Source organism: Melospiza georgiana, chromosome 11 (assembly GCF_028018845.1).
Source record: "Melospiza georgiana isolate bMelGeo1 chromosome 11, bMelGeo1.pri, whole genome shotgun sequence".
NCBI lineage: Eukaryota > Metazoa > Chordata > Aves > Passeriformes > Passerellidae > Melospiza > Melospiza georgiana.
This window is the reverse complement of record NC_080440.1, coordinates 19,779,306-19,793,412: the sequence shown is the minus strand read 5'-3', so window position 1 is coordinate 19,793,412 and position 14,107 is coordinate 19,779,306. Positions and strand designations below refer to the sequence as shown.

General features: G+C 49.2%; 1 protein-coding gene across 1 annotated transcript in view; it reads left to right on the top strand.

The window, feature by feature from the left end:
• Nucleotides 1-1,543: 1,543 nt before the first annotated feature.
• Nucleotides 1,544-14,107, top strand: part of FBLN2 (fibulin 2) — a 96,736-nt gene continuing 84,172 nt past the window's right edge. The window contains exon 1 of the mRNA XM_058031907.1: nucleotides 1,544-1,657. The gene's annotated coding sequence lies outside the window, so the exon portion shown is untranslated. The remainder of the gene's footprint in view (nucleotides 1,658-14,107) is intronic.

Below are 14,107 nucleotides of genomic sequence, written 5' to 3'. Positions count from 1 at the left end.
TGCTGTGAGGAGGAGGAGGAAGGTGACCAAGCACTGCTGGGAGCTCCCGGGCCTGACTGCAGCAGTGGATTCTGCTGCATGCCTTGGCTGCTGGGGATGCAAAGCTGGCAGCCGGGCCATGGATGCTCTGGTGCCTCCACCAGCTGTTTGCAGCTGTGCCCAGGCCCAGGCCAGGCCAGGCTGGTGCTGCTGGGCTGGGCAGGTGGCCTCGGTGGGACACTGCCATGCTCCTGCTGCTCTGCCCCGCTGGCTTGGGCAGCTCCGGCGGGCACCAAACAGGGTCTCTCCTTCCCATAACCAAACGCCCGGGAAGACAGAGGAGCCCTTCTGTGTGAGAACATCCCAGCAGTGTCTCAGAGCTCCAGGGCTGGCCTGAGGGCCCCGCTGGAAGCAGCAGGTACTGAGGGGACAGAGGGGCAGGGTGAAGCCGAGCCTGGTGCCCCAAGGAGGTGGCAGAGCTCTGGATCCAGGACAGGCGGCTCCCTCTGGCTGAGCCCCCTGGGCTCACAGGCACGGCCGTGTCTGGCAGGGAGCAGCTCCTGCCTCACTCCCGGGACCCTCTGAGCAGGGATGCTTTCCCGATGACATAGTGTTTGTTGCAGGGACTTGGTTCGTCCCAGGGACTTGTCTCTAATTTATCCCAGGATGGGTTTCTATAAACAGTCGCTATTGTCACACGACAACGACGGGACGCTCTCGATGAGCAGATCGGGCTCCGAGCACCGAGCGCTTCCCTGAGGGCTTACGGCCAGGTGAGTTTGGGGCTGCTTACATCTCAGTAAGCAGCTGTGGGACAAAAAGAAATTGAAAAACCCTTAGAGTACAACCTCGAAACCACCTTTGGTCGGCAGAGCGGCGTTAAGCTGGGCAGAGCCAGGTGAGGCCCCTCAGCCCCGGGACAGGCGCAGCGCTCATCTCTCACCCCCGGCTTTTTCTTTTCCTTGGTAGCTGCGGTGCCCCGGAGCCCGTCTGGGGGCTGCTGCGGTCCCCGTGAGCCTCGCCGCACAGCCCATCCCATTCCACGCCGTTGTCCCGGCGTGTGGGGCCGCGCTCCGCGGGGCTGCCGTCCCGCCCGGCCGCTGTCAGGTTGGACAAACCCCGGCGCCGCTCGGCCCCGGCGCCGCTTTCCGGCCCCTCCCTCCGGCCCCGGGGTCCCGCGGCCCCTTCCCCGCCGAGCGAGCGAGCGGCACGGCCCGGCCCGGCCCGGTAAGTGCGGGGCGCCGAGCCCGGGCGCTCCCGAGCCCGCTGCAGCCCCTCACCCAGAGCCCTTCCCGGGACAAATGCGCGGATATTTCCTTGTGCTGATCCCCTCTTTCTTTTTTTTTTTTTTTTTTTTTTTTTTTTTTTTTTTTTTTTCCCTGTTGGTTTGAAAGCGGCAATTTTTCAAAGGAAAAAAAGTTGCTGTGGATGTTTCGGAGCTGTCGGTTTATTGAAAACAACTCGCTGGGTGGAGGCGAGAGCGGCCCGCGGGGCGGGGGGAGTGTTTGCACAGCAAATGTCATTTGGCGCTGGGGGAGAGCTGCCCGCATTGCTCCTCAAACGCGTCCGCCGAGCCGGGCAGGCTCCTGAGCCCAGCGAAAACCAATGGGGAGTGCGAGAGGAAGAGGAGAAGGTAGATGGCAGAGCTGAGAAAAGCGCTCTGTGCCTGCTCTCGCTGGTACGCTCGGATTTGCGGAGTGAGCGGCGTGCAGACGGGCCGGGGGCTGTGCGGGACAGGGCAGGGATGTGCCGGGGAAGGCTGGGGCACCAGGCTCGTGGGGTCAGGGGAAGCCGAGCTGCAGAACCGCTGTGTGCGTGCAGGGCTGAGCCCCAGCCAGCCTCCCCTCGCCTTATCTCCTCCCCTATCGCCCGCAGCCGTGAGCAGCAGCCTGGCGGTCCCCCCGAGCCGAGCCGCCCCAGGATGAGGTCAGAGGAGGAGGATTTGGGCACACGGTCCGTAACACCTGCAGGAAGGGCCTTGGAGCTGGTGTGTGCCCCACTGGTATCGAATTTTCTCTCTCAGCCTTGGGTTTTCTTTGGAAAGGAAAGTCGCCGTTATTGCCAAGTTGTATTAGCGTCGAGTTTGGTTTCTTTGCACCTATAGGCGATGAGCAGGGGGGCGGTGTTTGGAGATTGTGTGGCTTTCTAACACATCATCAGCACCCCGGTTCTCTCCTTTCCTCCTGCTCCTCATGACACATTCTTGCTTTAGGCATCCTGGTCCTTTCAGATGCAAATGGAAGCTATGGATACATCCCATAAATGTGTCTTTACTTGCAGCTTACGTCATTTAGCAACAAAAACTACAGCTCGTGCCATACAGTTAATGGGTGTAAAATTGTCTGAGAAGATTTTGGACGTAAACCCCCCCTTATTAGTGGAATGGATGAAATTAGTTTTATTATGAAAGATTTTCCCCTAATGACAGAATGGAGCCTATAGAGGCCAAACCCTAGTCTTTTAACTAGTTCTTCTCCCGAGTGGCATCAGCTGGACCTTCAAAATCACTTTGAAGACAGTTATACCAGCATTAATAGGGCTGATGTCGGCCCAAAAATATCTTCCAAAAATCACACTCTTAATTGGCATTGCTTTGTTGGCAAAGCTTTCCCGGTGCTGCCTTACTCTTCAAGAGCAATGTTATTTTAATTGCATCAATGTATTCTGTCATGAAGGCAGTGCTCTGAGCAGGGTTTATTGAGTTCAGTGTAGAGCCTGGAGCTTTAACTTTTCCATTAAAGACAAGAAACTGATGGCAAAGCCATGGAGCTCTGAGAGCTCCTCAGGTGCCCCACTTCTGTGGGACTGCTGGTCTAAACACACTGCATCAGGCTATTCTGCAAGTGGCAGTGGAATAAATAATGAGTAAACAGTAGCCTTGCAGTGTATATAAATACCAGGTAAAATGGTTTTCTTTTAGTTTAAGTCAGTTTTTGTGACTGAAGAGATCTCTCTTTACTTTCCATCCATCCATTTCAATACCTTTCCAGTTGCAGTAGATAATTATTTGATATTATACACTTGTAAATTTCTCTGATCTGCTCGAAGCTGGAAGAAATGGTGTTCTGCATTTTTGTGCACTGAGTGTAGGTGGCCTCTGAGAGGTGATGTTGGGCAGAAAGTCCCCCGCAGTGCTGGGTGGCATTAAAGATGACATTCCAAACAAAGCTCTTTCTGTCCCTCTCAGGCATGAGCAGTGGGAGGGCAACAACAATCCCCCATCTCTGGGGGCTGGGGGCGAGTGGGGCTGAGGATCAGCTGGATCCCACTGGGAGAGGCTCGTGAGGTGCCAGGGAGCCTCACAGAGTGCTGCTGAGTCACTGCTGCAGGTGTGTGAGATGGAGCCCCCCAGGCACCCCAGGCTGCTCCCCGGGGCTCGGTGGTGATGGCAGTGGAACAGCAGCACAGTCAGGAGGTGGCATCTTCTGTATGTGATCATCTGTCCCCAGCTGGGATGGAGGCCTGGTGTTGGACTGCTTGGAAGCTGCTTTGCTGGACAGTTCCTCAGTTCCAGGAGGGGACACTGCTGGGGCTGCCACGCTGCCAGAACCTCTCCAGCACTGCGGGACATCCCTTCCTCTGGATGTGCAGGAGCAGAGTGGCTGCAGGCCTTCTCCAGGCTGCTTCCACACTGTGATTTTGTGCCTTTTTTGTGTGTACTGGAAGCTCTGAGGGCTCCTGTTGCTCTCAGGCTGCAGGGAGACTGGGGAAGGAAGGGACCTTGGCTGTCCCTCCCCATCGTCCCTGTGTCCCCATGTAAACCAAACCAAGCCTCCTGCCAACCTCGCCTCTCTCTGCTGCTTTCTTTCCTTAATCCAGGGAGATGAGAAATCTTTACAGGATTGCTCTTCCCTTTCAAGCTGTTCTTTGGAAACGCTTCCATGCCTGGGAGTTTCTTCCCGTAGTTTGTGGGTGCAAGGTGGGATTTAGCTGCTTCTGCCAAAACCAGAAGTGTCTCTTACATTCTGCAGAGATTCTGGTGGCTGTTGAAAGACTTGCCGTGGGCACACACTTTCCTCCAGCTGCCTTCTGGCTGTTCAGCAGAGGAAAGCAAAGTGCTGCTGGCTGGGGCCTGCCTGCCTCTGCCATGGGCCTTTGACCTGGGGGCCACTGTGATCTCAGGTGGCCTCACAGTGCCCTGGGAGCTCTCCTTCCTCCTCGGTCCCAGGGCTGAGTGTGCTGAGGTGTTTTTCTTAGTTGTATGCAGATCCCTAGTGACAGAAAGAGCCATGACTCTTAACTATTGTGCCTCTTATCTCCTCTTCGATGTGCCACCAGCCCATATGTTTAGAATAAGGCTCTGATCTCGTGATATGGGCTCATGCATTCACTTTTGTTTAGCTTTTCCCCCCATTCTCATGCATTAGAAATTTGGATTTCCTTCCAGCTCACTGGCATAACATTAACCTTTCTTTCTGCTGGAAGTGACATGTTGCCTTTAATAACAGAGGCCTGTATTTAATATCCCAAGAAGTCCTTTCCAATTCCATGTTCGTACAGATCAGGAGTTAAACAGAAGAGACTTGGAAAAGGGCTTTCCAAAAAGCACTTTGTTCTCTCCTGCTTATGTTATTGTGGTCTTTCTGTTGGAAATCAAACAGTCAAAACAAGCTTAGGTACGAAGAAATGCAGCTCACTTACGGCCTGGCCACTCCTCCTCCTGTTGAACATGACCAGAGCAAGACCAGACAATTTGAGCTACGTTTTCCTTCTAGTGCATTACAAACCTAACCCATTATTCATGAAAATGAAGCTGTGTTAATTGCATCCCTTGCTTTGCATTACGGCAGGCGTGCATTCCTGTCTGTCTTGTTTGCTAACGAGCTCTGTGGGTCGGAGCAGAGGCAGGGAGAGGTTTCAGCCCTGTCACTGATCACTGGCTGCAGCGTGCAGAGAGGCCAGGGCAGTGTGTGTGAGCAGAGATGTCGCTGGCATTTACTGCTGGGTGCACTGGAGCCTGGAGCTTTCCCAGCCTGGGCTGGTTTTTATGAATGAAGGCAGGCAGGGCGTGCCCAGCCCGGTGCCAGGAGTGCTCTGTGGGTGCCTGGCACAGCTGCATGGACAGACAGACGGACAGACAGCTGCCATGGGCTGGGCTCAGGCACCCCAGCAGGTACCTCCTGCTCTTTCTGTGACATGAAGGCTGAGGAAGTGCCCTCCACACTTTGCAGACTTTCTGCCTATTTTGGTAGGAATTTTTTTTTTTTTTTTTTTTTTTTTTTTTTTTTTTTTTTTTTTTGTGATCCTTGGCAGGAAACTTCTTTTAGTTTAGTTCTAGTTTTTGCTCCTGACTCTATTCACTGAGAATACCTCGGAGACAAGGAGCTCATTTTTTCCTGTACCCAGAAAACCTTTTAGTAACTGCTAACCCCTTACACCTGTACACATAAGTCAAGAAAGGATCTTAATGCAGTTTTGTCTAGACTGCTGATGGAGAGGGAGAGAGAAAAAGCAATTCCTGGGGCAGGCATACATGACATTTTGGAAACAGAAAATACAACCAGCAAAGATTATATCCCCACCAGGGCTGGCAGAAGGGGTCTTATGGGTGTTCTTAATCCACCTCACTGCAAATCCAGCCAGGTTAGCTCAAACCACCTTTGTTTTTGACTTGAAGTAGCTGAGTCTGCACTAGCACAGTGAATGTTCCCTCTGTCCCTCCTGCCAGACGTGTGGTGGGGGACTACCAGCCAGCTGCCGGTGCTCAGCCAGCTCCTGCTGTGGCCAGGGCCAGAGTCACCGTCTGTGTGTCCCCGGCGTCACTGAATGAGAGCTGGGCTCTTTGGCCAGCAGCTGCTTGAGATGTGCCCCTTGCACTGTTTGTGCTGTCCTAAATCATCTCAGCTTGGTGCCTGCCCCCATCTCATGGGAAATTCCACAGGTCCCTGGTGCTCGGGGTGGGCCAGCTGAAATCCTTCTGGGCATCAGTGAACAGCTCTTTAACCCCGGGAATGGCAGACCTGTTCTTCTGCCCGAGCATCTGTGAACCTTTTAGGGTGATGCTGCATATGCATGGGGGTTAGGGGATGCCTATGGGATCTGAATTCCCATTTAAGTTTATAAGGCAATGTGTTGTCTCAGTTTCTGTGGCAATCATATTTGAAGTGTTTTATAGAAAAAAACTTCTAGGACTGCTGCTTTTCCATGTTATGTTCTCGCTTTGGAGATGAGGTTACTTATAAAAAAAATTAAGGTGAAAGCTGGAAAAATTCTTTTGCTGGTGTCATGAATCAGACCAGAATGAGAGAATGCATTTAAAATTCTGAAGTGAAGCCTTTTCACAGGAGAGTGTTACTTAAATATACGTCTGGAATGGGGAAAAACACCCACTTCTGCAAAAGATTTTTTAAAAAATAATTAAACTCTACTGTTTAGAAATGATTAATTATTGTAGCATGTGAGTGCTGCAGAGTTTCATCTACTCACAGTAGTATTTCAAATGATTTAAAGTTGTTTGTTCAAGGTTTGCTTTTAGTATGTCATTAAATGTCATGGATTTATTCCAGCTGTCCTCCACAAATGTATCACTTGTGAGGGATTTTGCATGGGAACAGGCTGCCAGATTTTAGTTTTGATAGCAAAGCCCAATTTTGTTTTATTTTTAATCTAGTTTTGCTTTGCTAAGCGGCTCAGAGTGGAGTTGGCAGAAAAGATGGCAGCAGCTCTGCTGGGCCCAGGGTCAGGGTGGGCAGCTGGTGCAGAGCCCTGAGCCCACTGACCACTGCCTGCTCCCGGCCCTGCTGGCCTCTGCCTCTGCACAGTTCCCTCCAGCACTCCCTAATTTGCTTTGGACAAAGCCAAGTGGATTATCTCGAGCCACTAATTAGACTATTGAAGATAATCCTGCTGCCTTTTGGGTTTGTCTCTTTTTTTCCTGACGTGAATCAGCGAGGACTGAGAGAGGCTGTTCCTCCATCCACCTGAAGGAGCTGGGCTGCTGAGCCTGCCCAGAGGCTCTGCCAGCTCTGTGGAGGCCAACTTTTTATTTATTCAGTTTCCATAAGCAGGACACTCACATCTGGTGGCACGGCACGTCCTGTTCCAATCTCCTCTGCTCACGCGTGGAACTCTGTCCTGCAGTCCGTACAACATCCAGTCTGATGATCCTGAATGAAGGATCTTGGGCATGATTAATGTATAACACTTGGATGGCTGTTTGGGAAGGATATAATGTGATACAGAGCAGATTGGTTTGGGGGATTTACCGCTCAGTTCTGAGCTGGTGAAGCAGAGTAAATGGCTCTGCTCAGGAGAGCTGCAGAATGCTCAGAAACACTCATTTGCCTTTAGAGCAAAACCAAAAATGCAGTCTGCTTTCTGACATGCTGTTTGGTTCCTGGCATGGCTGCCTGCATATCCAGGAGGATATGTCCTGTGGAAAGTGTGTGTAATAATTCGTGAGCTTTTGTAAAATGCAGATGTTAACAGCAAGAGTGCACGATAAGCAATCTCTCCTCGCTTTTATTAAGATGTTTGCATTCTTCTCAAGGTGTTGACATAGCACACTATGCCCTGGGGTGCTGCGTCTGAATATTTAGGATGTGTAAAAGAACATTTAATAATGTCTCTCCAGTCTGGGCAAACAGGTTAACTTGAGTGCATCACTTCTATTCCTGCATTTAAATAGAGTGAAGTGAAAGAAACTCACTGGGATTTACTTAAATTTACTAAAGTCTCTCTTTCTGTGACAATTTAAAAAATAAATCAGCACATTATGATGTTTGCCATGAAGATGAAGCATATGCCTTGACCAGACAGCTCATGTATGTAATTCTTGGTTATGTTTGTGTGGTTTGGGGTTGCTTGTCTCTGAGGGTGTAAATTGCACTTAAATTGTGTAAATTGTGTCTTTGTGCAGTGCTGGGCACTGTGGCACTCCAACATGCAGCCGCACAAAGTTCCATGTTGCTGTCACAGCTGGGGGATGGCTTTGCACTGGGAAAACCCCCCACTAACTGGAAATTGGAACTCGATAATTGTGTTGGATCTGGGTGATCTTCAGGTCCCTTCCAACCCAAACCATCCTGTGAAAACAGGCAGTGGAGTGTGTCAGGCAAGCGTGTGTGTGTTTCACATAATCTCCAATGGGTTCAAAATTAAATGTTTCCATTTGATTTTAAGCCTGCTTTTCAAAAACTCGTTTAAAGAGTCTAAATAACATCTGCCATGAGTAATGTTTGGGCCTTAACAATGGGCAGGACTCTCACATTGGTGACTAAGAGGGCTGCAGAGCTGGGTGTTCTCAGGAGCAGAGCTGAGGATTTCTCTAGTAACTCGAGTAACAACTTCCAGTCTTCCCTCAATGCTGTTTTTTCCTGATGGGTAAATCAAGCAGGTCTTGTTTCCTCATTAAAAAGAAAAGCTAAGTGAAAGAAGATAAATGCTTTCTGCAAAACCTCCTATTTTCATCTTTGTTTAATTACCAGGTCTTAAGTTGCAGAGTGACTGTCATCCATCTGACCTGCCTCCCGTCCCCTCCCCTCCCCTCCTCAGTGACACTGATATTAGAAGTATGGGAAAACTTAGACTGTTGGCAAAATGGGTGGAAAATCAAATGTTTAATGTTTTGCTTGAACATTTTGTGGTTTCTCCTGAAATTCTTCGTCTGAAACAAAGGATGTTCTTTGTTCTTTATTGGGAGGCTTGTTTTTATTGAAAAAAAATATGCAATGTCATTGTGGATTGCAGAAATTTCTACAGAAATGACATAAGTTCTCTACAAAAACATATTTTTAAGACCTGGGAAAAAAGGACACAGTTACGAACTGCAAAAAAAAATTGACTAGTTTGATGTTTTTTTGGCAGATTCTTACAAATACATTCAGAGTCAAAATGTTAGTGATTTGGAAAAATTTTGAAATAGAGTAATTTCACATGACCCCCTCTTGGAAGCTTCTAGGTTTTGCATTCTTTGCTCCAACACAATTCCCACTGAAGAAATACTTCAAAAAACAAAGATTATGGATTCTTTTTAAAGTGTCATTCCTCGCTTTTCGGGTAACCGCGCTGTGTTTATGTATCTTAATCTTACCCTGATTGATGTGATCAAAACAAAGCACTCACGGGTTTGTTTGGAGTCTGCAAAGGATGTGAAACTGAACCACGAGACGGGCGGAGGTGGCAGGCCCTGGGTGCCTAGCGCCTGCAGCTCGATGTGGGGGTGCTGTGGGGTCCCCTGGCACCCTGTCTGTCCCCTGGGCACCCCATCTCCTGCCCCCTGCTCTGTGGCACCCCAAGGGCTCCCTGTCCCTCCCCAGCAGTGGGCACAGGGCCTGGGAGCAAGCAGTGGGGTCGGGGGGATGGTGGAGATCTGAAGTGGGAGGGAAAGGTGGCTTTGGGGCCTTGTGGTAGTCCCACACCTCCTGCCCTTCCAGCCAGGCTGGCTTTCACTGCTGGGCCCGTGCTGTTAAATAGCTGGTAGTAGTCGCTCCCTCAGTGTTCCTTTGTTATTTGAGAGTTACTGAGACACTTAATTGGCTGTTCATTAGCTGCTTTAGAGAAAAATAAGGTTTGATTAATCATCATTTCAGCAAATTACAGCCCGTTCTGCAGGCTAATGGAATTAGGCAGTGAAGAGCTGGCTGGAGCTGTGCCCTGCCCTGGCCCTGCGTGGCCTCAGCTGGAGGGGCACAGAAACCGGGGCCACCCTCACCTGTCAGGGCTGGGGCACCCCAGGGTGGTGGTGAGGAGCAGGGAGTGCTGCTGGGCACAGGGCAGGGGCTGCCTGGGGCTCGGGATTCCCCACAGCCAGGCCCTGGCACAGGGTGCCCGGAGCAGCTGTGGCTGCCCCTGCACCCCTGGCAGTGCCCAAGGCCAGGCTGGACACTTGGAGCAGCCTGGGACAGTGGGAGGTGTCCCTGCCATGGCAGGGGTGGAACAAGATGAGCTTTAAGGTCTCTTCCAACTCAAACCATTCCATGACACTGTGCTATAAACACAGCCATCGACAGAGACAACTGTTGGCTCCATTCCTAACCTTTGAGGTCACTTCACTTCCTTTTTGTTGCTTTTGTTTTGTAAGCAATTGTCACCCCAGTCGAGATCAAACTTCTGAGCTCAATGTTGAATTCACCCTTGAAGAATATATATTTTTCTCTGAAATAGTCCATTACATTTTTCCAATTTTTACCTTTCCAACATGCTAATTTCAAACTGGGTTTGGTAAATTATGCAACATGGAAGATAGAGCCCTCACCTTTTGCTTTAGAGTAAAGGTCAAGAGCTTGAAGACAGGAAAGCTCGAAGATGAAGAATGCAGTTGTTAGAAATCCCACACAAGGTATTTGCAGATGTTAAATATCAGGGCAAGGATTTAAAACGCAGGTTCTTTACATGAAATTGCTTTCCTGCCTTCTGGCCAAGAGTTAAAAGATCCCCCAAAGGTTTTCTGTTTTCTGCCATCTTTTTGTCTTACATCTTTCCTCTTCCAGGATCCCTGACTGTTTCTTCCCTTTAATCTCTTTTAGGGGCCCTCTCTTGGCTGTTGAAAAGCAGCTCCCCATCTGCCCAGGGCTGGTGGGTGGAGAGAGGAGCAGAGACCTCCCTTCCCCTTGCCAAGTGGGACTGCCTCGGCCTCCCTGACCTGATTTAGCAGTGGTTGGGCCATTGACCATGTTGACTTTGGGATAACATGGAATCTGCTTGCACAAAAGCTGGGCAATAGCACAGCCCGTGTTAGTTTGCACTTCACCCTTCTCTGAGCAAACACGCAGGAAATGCCTGCACCAGGCTGGTGCTGGTTGTTATTCCTGGGGTTGGACCTCAGTGTGGGGCTGGGGCTGGAGCAGCAGCAGGGAGAGGATTTGGGGACTATTCTCCCTCTGCACCTTCTCTGGTGCATTCATGCTTGGCAGCTCCACAGCGGGTGTAACTCTCCCCTGTGCACAATTTGGGAAGAAGAGGCATTTCCTCCTCCTCTCAGGGTAGTGTTCTTGTCAAGCATGATGGCAATTGCAAATTCAAACCAGAAGTAGATCAATAACAATAGAAGAATATTAACAGAAGAGTTAATTGATAAAGTTTAGTTTTGGACGCTGTTAATTGCTTAGCTGATGGCAACCCTGGAGAGGATCAGATGGGACTCTTCCATCCCAACATGTGCAACATCTTCATCACCAAAGATCCCAGGCCAGATGCCCAGGGCTTTGCTGGGTCTCGAGGGCCTCACCAGAGCTGCCTCAGTGTCCAGCCTTGGCTTTGGGGATGGTGCTGGCCCTCAGCAAGGAGTCCCCTCTGTGCTGGGACTGCGGTCTCTGCTGCACCAGGCACCCAGGGGAAGGGAGACAAGGGCCTCAGCGGCCCCTCAGCCCCCCCTGGGCTCTGGCAGGGGGAAATGAGCTATTTTAGGGCCCCGTTGGGGTGGAGGAGGCAGCCCCAGCACTGCCCTGGCTTCACCTGGGTCAGGCAGCCCTAGGCTCAGCTTTGAAATGCGAGGCAGCTTCCTTAAGCATTGCAGGGGGTAAAAAGTGAATTAACCATATCATAGGCACATGGTACTTCCCTGCTCAGATTACACTACAAAATCTGGGCAGTTCCTAAGATAGAGCTGGAAAAGGGGATTTGGGAGTGTGAGCAGCACTTGGAGCAGAGCACAGCTGACATGGCTGGGAACAAAAGGTGACAGGAGAGCTCGCCACATCTGCACTGCTGCTCATACACAGGTCAGCAGAAATCTTTCCTAACTGGACATTTGTTGCAAATTTGCTGGGAGAAGTGTAGAATAACTTTGTTTGAGTGCTGGCTTTGCTTTGTGCCTTGCGTCCTGCTAGTTGCAGAGCTTGTATCTGGCTGAGTTTCACTTTGGTTTTTGTACTTTGTTTTCCAGATTTACTTTTTAACTGTTCTGTAGGCTCTAAAGCTGTTGCTAAATATCTCCAGTTTGATGCAGTTTAAAGACTTAAGTACAGAGGGGCGTGTTTGCTTTGTTAGTTAAGGCTGCTAAAGCTGGGTCTTTGCTGCTCGTGGACAAAGCTTTTTGCTCTTTTGCAAAATTCTCCGCAAGCAACACATGTGTTTGTGCTATTAGTCAGATCTTCATGGCTTTTTTTTTTTTTGTTTTCTCCTCAAAATGAGCTTCTTACAAAAACAATTATTTTTAAATGCCACTTCTGGCCTTTTGACTGGGAATTCAAAGTTTTACCTCACAGGCTGGAGCGAAAAGTTAGGTTTGTTTTTGTTAATGTTAGTGAAGGAGTAGCAGTGATTCACTGTGACAGGCTGAATGTGAGCCATATGAACCAAGCTGCACAGGCATAAAGGAGACTTGTGCTGCAAAATATCTCCCAGTAATTTAGATTTTGACACACTTACCACTTCTCAAGTTGCATTTCCCCCGTCTCCTCACACTCCTGCCCTTCCCCCACCATCCAGGATCTGATGTGATGGAAAAATACAGGCATTGTCTCTAGGATTAGGAATGGCTGGGCTAAAATTGTGCTTTTTGCTTCTGTGGATTTTATTATAGCAGTGTGAGAGCTTCCCAGAGACACGGCAGTGATTGTATACACTTACATAAAGGGTCTGAGATGACAACTTTCTGGGCTGTGATGACAGTTTTGAGAGGATCATTGCTGTCCCTGGGAGCGTGCAAGGGCTGTGGGCTGGTTTGTGTCCCTGGGACGGTCCGTGCTGGTTCCTGCTCCAAGCAGGGTGAGCTGTGTGCTGGAACCCCACAGCTGAGGGGGACAGGGCACAGCAAACCCCAGGAGCTGGGCACCGGTCCACTGTGTCCCACTCTGGGGACAGCATTCTGCAGAGCCCTTTGTTTCCAGTTAAACACTGCTGATTCCTTTTGTGTGTGTGTTTTGGAGTTTTTGCTGTAATTCTCCTTTTCCCCCTTCTTTAGTCTGTGGTTTTCTTGTATGAATGGCAAATGGAGGCTGTTTCAGTGTTGACTCAGATGGTGCATACTCATAGCAGGACTTCATGTCCAGCGTTTTTATTGATTAAATATTGTAGCATTGGGGTGTGGAAAGGAATGGCAAATGGCAGTTCATACCATTATGAACATGGGGTTTCTTACCAGTCAGTGAAAGGCAGAGTGTAGAGCTGTGTGTGAGGGCAGTAAGTGCAATATCTGTAAAATAGAACATATTTTAATGGCTCTTAAACTTGAAGATTGAATTCTGTTCTCTTAGGAAGTATATCCTGAAGCTACAGCAGACACACGCCAGGGGCAAGGAGAGCAGAATTTGGTGTTGCAGGGAATTTGTTATAACCCAGTGGCCCACTCCCAAGTCTCTTTCTCCCTGAAGTTATTAGCCAGGACCATGCTGGAAGTGAGGATTCAGCCAGACGTTAAGGTCACGTTGTGACCCACCTTTGCTGTTTAATGTCCAATGTGAAGTTTTAAAAGCAAACCAAAAATAATACATTGGATACTAATCTTGAGGCAAAACCCCAGCAAAATGTCTGTCATCAGGTTTCAAATGATGCCTTGCTTCACTTTAACAATGAGCTATCCATTCTATGGTCTGAATTTATGGAATGTTAAACAATTTCTGGCATTACTGTGCCCCTGCAGGAAGAACAGATGGTACTTTTGAATGAGTTTTGCTATGGGATAAAATGTTCCAGGTCTTCACCAGATCATACCCGTCTGTAAGAAAGGAATAGCATTTGTGTAAAGCAAACAAGATAAAGTCAAACAACTCAAAATCTCCTGCTGAAGGAAGAACAGTGCCTGTGGGCTGAGATGGTAGTACAGATTGGAAGGTAATGTGGAAAGGTACTGCTTAATATTATTTTAAAGGTGAACACTGTTCTTGGTGAAACATCCCAAACAGGAAATCTCCTTTAACAGGCCCTGGGAGGCAGTGGTCAGGGTGTGAGTGGTCAGTGTGTACTGTGTATAACAAAAGCACATTATTTTTATATATTGTTTGATTTATAGAGGTTTGGCTCTCTGAGAAGAGCATGGAAACAATGAAAATCCAGATCCTGACAGTCCTTATCATGCCCTTGTGTAATGTGGCCACCCCCACATTACTGAGAGGAGCATCTCCAGCTGGATGCACACCTCGCACCTTCATAGAAGTTTGTCTTGCAGGTGAAACAGAGGATTGGCAGAGTTGTGGGGTGTTGCACCATTTTCCTTCTCCATTCCTCTGGATGACCAGGAACGGCTGGA